This window comes from Muntiacus reevesi, chromosome 18 (assembly GCF_963930625.1).
Source record: "Muntiacus reevesi chromosome 18, mMunRee1.1, whole genome shotgun sequence".
In the NCBI taxonomy this organism is placed as follows: Eukaryota; Metazoa; Chordata; class Mammalia; order Artiodactyla; family Cervidae; genus Muntiacus; species Muntiacus reevesi.
The window spans coordinates 25,188,224-25,194,223 of record NC_089266.1 but is presented as its reverse complement, the minus strand read 5'-3'; the positions used below and the strand labels follow the sequence as shown (position 1 = coordinate 25,194,223).

The 6,000-nt window shown below is 38.3% G+C and overlaps 1 non-coding gene across 1 annotated transcript; it reads right to left on the bottom strand.

Annotated features, from left to right (window-relative positions):
* Positions 1-3,871: 3,871 nt before the first annotated feature.
* Positions 3,872-3,978, bottom strand: LOC136150369 (U6 spliceosomal RNA). The gene has a single exon (XR_010659803.1). It is a non-coding gene; the product is annotated as a U6 spliceosomal RNA (small nuclear RNA).
* Positions 3,979-6,000: the final 2,022 nt, after the last annotated feature.

Here is a 6,000-nt window from a genome sequence, read left to right as displayed (position 1 = left end):
TCAGATGTATCCTCTGCAGGCAGATGCTTTACCACTGAGGGAAAGTGAAAGTGTTTAGTTGTTCAGTCGTGTCCGACTCTTTGCGACCCCATGGACTGCAGCCCGCCAGGCTCCTTTGTCCATGGAATTTTCTAGGCAAGAATACTGAAGTGGGTAGCCATTCCATTCTACAGCCCACCAGGCTCCTTTGTCCATGGAATTCTCCAGGCAAGAATACTGAACTGGGTAGCCATTCCATTCTACATCCCTCAAGGCTCCTTCGTCCATGGAATTCTCCAGGCAAGAATACTGAACTGGGTAGCCATTCCATTCTACATCCCTCAAGGCTCCTTCGTCCATGGAATTCTCCAGGCAAGAATACTGAACTGGGTAGCCATTCCATTCTACAGCCCTCGAGGCTCCTTCGTCCATGGAATTCTCCAGGCAAGAATACTGGAGTGGGTAGCCATTCCCTTCTCCAGGGGATCTTCCCGTCCCAGGAATCAAACTTGAGCCTCTTGTATTGCAGGCGGATTCTTTATCATCTGAGCCACCGGGGAAGCCCCAAACCAAATATTTTTACTCACAACATTCTCCCTGGAGCCCTGTTTCCTCCTGCTCCTTTAACCATCATTCTAGAGATCCCTTTTGCCTCTCTTGTGGTTAGATCTCCTATTTCCTAAATCCTTTAAAATTTTTTTCTCCTTGTTTTGCTGCAATGCAGCTCATCCCTAAGTAGCTTCCTGAGAAATGGTGCATGGAAGGTAACAATTTTAAGATTTTGTATTCTGAGAACATCTTGATTTCTCACACGTTCAGAAGGCTGCATATAGAATACTAGGTAGCAAATCAGTTTCCCTTAGAATTTGAAAGCATTGCTCTGTTATATCCTAAGTTCCAGTGGGGCTGGTAAAATGTTCATGCCATCCATTCCAGTTCTTTTCTCTCTGGGAGCACTGAGAATCCGCTTTTTATCCTCATCGTTCTGAAAGTTCATGATGATGAGTGATGGTGTCAAGCACTCTTTTTCATTTGCTATGCCCTACTTGTTGTGATCTTTTAATCTGAAATTCATATCCTTCAGTTCACTATGTTGTCTATTTCATCATATCCTCCTCCTTTGCTTTCTCTGCTCTAATTATTTTCTGCAAATCTTATTAGTAGATGTCAGACCTGAACTGATTCTCCAATCTCTTCTCTCCTACTACCCATCTCTATCTTTTGTTCTGTTTTCTGGGAGTAATTTATCTCCCAGTTCCTCTATTGAATTTTTTGTGTTAAATTTTATCTCAAAATTTTAATCTCCAAGAGCTTTTTAATGTTTTCAATAACTCATTCAACAGATATTTACGGAGAATCTAGCAAATGCCAGGCATTCTTCTAGGTGACAGGGATCTAACAGTGAAGAAAGACAAAAACTGCTGTTCTTAGGAGTCTATTTATACTCTACTTCTTTGAAAAACAACCACCCTATCGAGGTGTAGTTTACATGAAGTAAAAGGAACCTATTTAATAAAATTTGGTAAAATTTGTCAAATTAATACACCCATGTAACCACCGCCACAATCAGGATGTAGAAAATTCTCACCACACCAGAAAGTTCCCTCGAGTCCCTTTGCACTTAATCATCCCCTTATCCTGGTCTCAAGCATCCACCAATCTGCTTTATGACAATACAGATTAGACTTACCTCTTCTTGCGTTTCATATAAACGGAATTTTAAATTTCACTCTTTTGCACCTGGCTTCTCTCACGAAGAAAATGGTTTCAGGCTTTTATATTGCTGTGTATCAGTCACTTCGTCCCACCGCTGGATAGTATTCCACTGCACCCCACAGATTTCTATCTATTCACTTTGTGATCAACAGTGGGGTTTCTCCCAGTTTGAGATTAGGAAGAAAGTTGAAATAAACATTTGTACACAAGTCTCTGCATGGACACAGCTTTTTGTTTCTTTGGAATAAATATCTAGGAATGAAACTGCTGAATTGCATAGTTATATGTTGAAGTTTATAAGAAAATGCCAAACAGTTTTCCAAAGTGGTTGTACTATTTTACAGTTCCACCACCAGAGTTCCAATTATTCTACATTCTTTCCAGGAGTTGATATTTTTAGGCTTTTTCATTTTAATCATTTTAGAGGATGTATAGTAGTAACTTGTTGTATTTTAATTTGCATTTCCTTGGTGACTAATCTCATGTGTTTGTTAGCTTTTTGACGCTAAGGAACTTTGATGAAGGATTCATTCAAATCTTTTGTCTATTAAAAATTTTTTTAAACTGAGTTTATATTCTTGTTCTTGAGTTGTAAGAGTTCTTTACATGTATTGGATACAAGTCCTTTCTCATATAAATATATTGCAGATACTTTCTCCCAGTTTGCAGCTTAAATTTTTTTTCTTAACAGTCTGTTTCAAAAAACAAAAGTTTAAATCTTAATGGAGTCTAATTTATCCATTTTTTTTCTTCTATGATTTGTGTCTTTTGTGTCCTATGTAAGAAATTCTTACCATAGTCTTGAAGATTTTGTCCTGCTTTTCTTCTAGAAGTTCTATGAATTTAGCTTTTATGTTTGCGTCCATGGTTCATTTCAGGTTAACTTTTGTGTGTGGAGGATTAGGGTGAAGTCCTTTAATTTCTCCATATGGATATTCACTCACTCCTGTGTCATTTTTTGAAAAGACAATCCATTGATCATTGAATTACATTGTCATCTTAAAAAAAAACAAAACAAAAAAAACAACTGATTACAGATATGTGGGTTTATTTCTGGATTCTCTATTTTCTGTTAAGAATCAATACCACATCTTCTAGATTACTGTAGCTTTATGGATAAATGGACACTATACCCTCCATATACACTAAATCTTCTTTGTTTTCTTTTTCAAAATAGTTTTGCCAATTCTAGGTCCTTTGCAATTCTATTTAAATTTTAGAATTAGTCTGTCAATTTTATCCAAAAGAAACTTGCTGGAATTTTGTTTGGGATTGCTTTGAATCTATAGATTAATGTGAGGAGAATTGATATTTTAATAACATTGAATTTTTATTCAATGAATATGGTGGATCTCTCCATTTCTTTAGGGGTCTTTTAAATTTTTTCTTAACAATGTTTGTAGTTTTTATCAGACATGTGGTATTGAATTTATCCCTAAGTATTTCATTTTTTTATGCTATTGTAAAGGGTATTTTTAATTTTCAATTTCCATCTTTCAGTTTGTTTATCAGCCTTACATCTTGCATCCTTGCTACACTCACTTATTGGTTTGCTTCTTTCTAAAATGTTTAGGATTTTCTTCATATACAATAAACAAAAGCAGTTATACTGTATCTTTTCCTGTCTGTATGCCTCCTGTTTATTTTTCTGTGCCTGTTATAGCTTTGTACTGGCAAAGACCTCCTAATATTGAATAGAAGTAATGGAAGTGGGCATGTTTACCTTGATCTTGATTTTAAGGGAAAACACCTTTCATCTCTACCCATTTTTCTTAATAGCATCTGTTCTCATTTCATGCATCTTTCAAGGTTCTTTGCCTTTACTTGAGGATATCCATTACAGTGTTGTTTGGTTACTTGGTTTAGATTTTTGATGCTCTTTGCCTTGTTTTTGATTCTGCCAAGTTTTTTGTTTGTGTTCTTTTGTTTTTGCTTTGTTTAATTGTTTTGTTTGTTTTGCTTTTCTTTTTCATTTTATGACTTTCTCAAATGGACTTACATCACTGTCTATTCATATTTGAAAGTGAGGTACTCAGACTGCTGGTTAGTCCCAATCCTTTCTTCCTGGATACTTGGCTGCCCAGCTAAAGGATACATTTTCTAGCCTCTTCTGTGACTAGATGAGGTCACGCAGCCAAGTTTCACCAATAAACTGAAGTGGAATTTCTTTTTTTTTTTTAATATGAAATGCTTCACGAATTTGCAAGTCATCCTTGTGCAGGGGCCATGCTAATCTTCTCTGTATAGTTCCAATTTTAGTATATATGCTGCCAAAGTGAGCACTGAAGTGGAATTTCTATGTGCTGCTTCTGCCTTGTATGCTTACAACAAAATTGCTGCCCTGATTTTCCTGTTTTCCTTCTTGCAAGCTGGAACACAGATGGCCCACGATTAAATGAAGACAATCTTTTAGGGGATGACAAACCAACGAAAGGAAACTGGGTCTGTGAATGACCTGTGGAACAAAGAGAAACTAAATTCTATCTTCTTTAGTCCACTGTATTTTGGGGTCTCCTTGGTATAGCAAGTCAAACTCTGCCCTAACTGATATTCCAGCTAATACAAGCACTGAAAAGCTGGCTAGAAGCTTCACTGGTGTGAATGTCCAGGGGTGAGTTTCACTCCAAGACAGTGGCTCTCCAGATGTGGTTCAGATAACCCGGGGGTCCTTGAGGTCCTTTTAGGGGGTACTTGAAGTCAAAATTATTTTCATGACAATACTAAATTATTATTTACCTTTTTCACTTTTGTTCTCTCCTGAGTGTCAGCAGAGTTTTCCAGAGGCTACATGACCTGTGATAGCATAACAGAATGAATGAAGAACCTCAGATTTGCAAAAATGTGAAACAATGCCACTCTTCTCACTAAATATTTTTACTTGAAAACTATAGTTATTTTTCATAAAAATACATTAACACATAGTTTATTGTTATTTTTAAATGAGTAAGTAAATATTCTCTATTTTTTTCATTTCAATCTTGAATATGTATCTTTTTTTAAATTGAAGTATAGTTGCTTTACAATGTTGTGTTAGTTTCAGGTGTATAGCCCAGGGATTAACATATACCTGAAAAAGTATATGCTTATAAATAAGTAATATATATTTTTTCCAGATGCTTTTCCCTTGTAGGTTATTACAAAATATTGAGTTTAGTTCCCTGTGCTACATAGTAGGTGCTTGTTGGTTACCTATTTTATATATAGTAATATGTATATGTTAATCCCCAAACTCCTAATTTCTGCACCCCCCATCATCCATTTTTAAAAGCTCTTTGGAATACTTAATAACTTTGAAGAACACAGAAGCTCCTAAGATCAAAAAGTTTAAGAACCATTGCACAAGGATGACCTGCCAGGGTTCTTTCAGTGGGGATTTCCAGCTGTCAGGGTCTGTGGGGTTTTCTCCTGCTTAGAAACTTTCAGAGACCTCTCACTGCACTTAGAACGTGGTGGGTAACTCCCAGTCCCATTCACTCATTATAGCTCGACCACACGGGGTTCCTTCAGGGCACCGAGGTCCAGCCTGCCTGGAGGTCTCTGCACTCTAGGGAAACGGCTCCACTGAGGCAACCCTGGGGGCAGCCTCACACGGCTCAACAGAGTCCACATCGGCAATGCTGGAACTTCAGCGAAATTTGCCTTGCAGAATACCGTGTGATCCTCCGACGACAAAAGAGAGGCCGGTGAGGAGCTGCTCCAAGGCCATTTTTTACTCATGTCCTTATCTACCAGGAAAGTTGTCAGAAGATAGTTTCTCCTAGCCTCTGGGTTCTGGTGAGGTCTGAGGCTTTCTGTCTCACCCACCCCACCACCTGCTTAGGGCGCAGGCTCTTCAGCAACAGGGCGTCCTAATCTCCCGCCTCATTTGTTTCTGTGATGTCTTACTCAAAGGTCATTAGGAGTTGGCATCTTTGGCTACTCTTCCTTTTGGTGTCTGTATAAGTAATAAGCTGTCTGAATCTGAACAGGGGTCCTTGTCACTTTACCAGCCAAATCTCTCTGCCATGCCTTTCCTTGGGCTGGACATGTCAATGTTATTCTCTCTTCCCATCCCACCCAACCTTTCACATCTAACTTCTTTATTTCTTGTTGTGAATGTTATTTCCTCATGGAGCCCTCCTTGACTAGCTCGCTCAAAACAGACGCACCGTATCAGACACGGTTGGTCGCAATTCCAACATCCATTCTCCCTTGCATCCTGTTCCTTGCTAACAAACAGCCTCATTTTGATTTCTTAGCATATATTAGGCTGTCATGTCGTTGAAGAGAGGCCAGCCCTCCCCAGTCCCAGAGGCTGACTTTCTG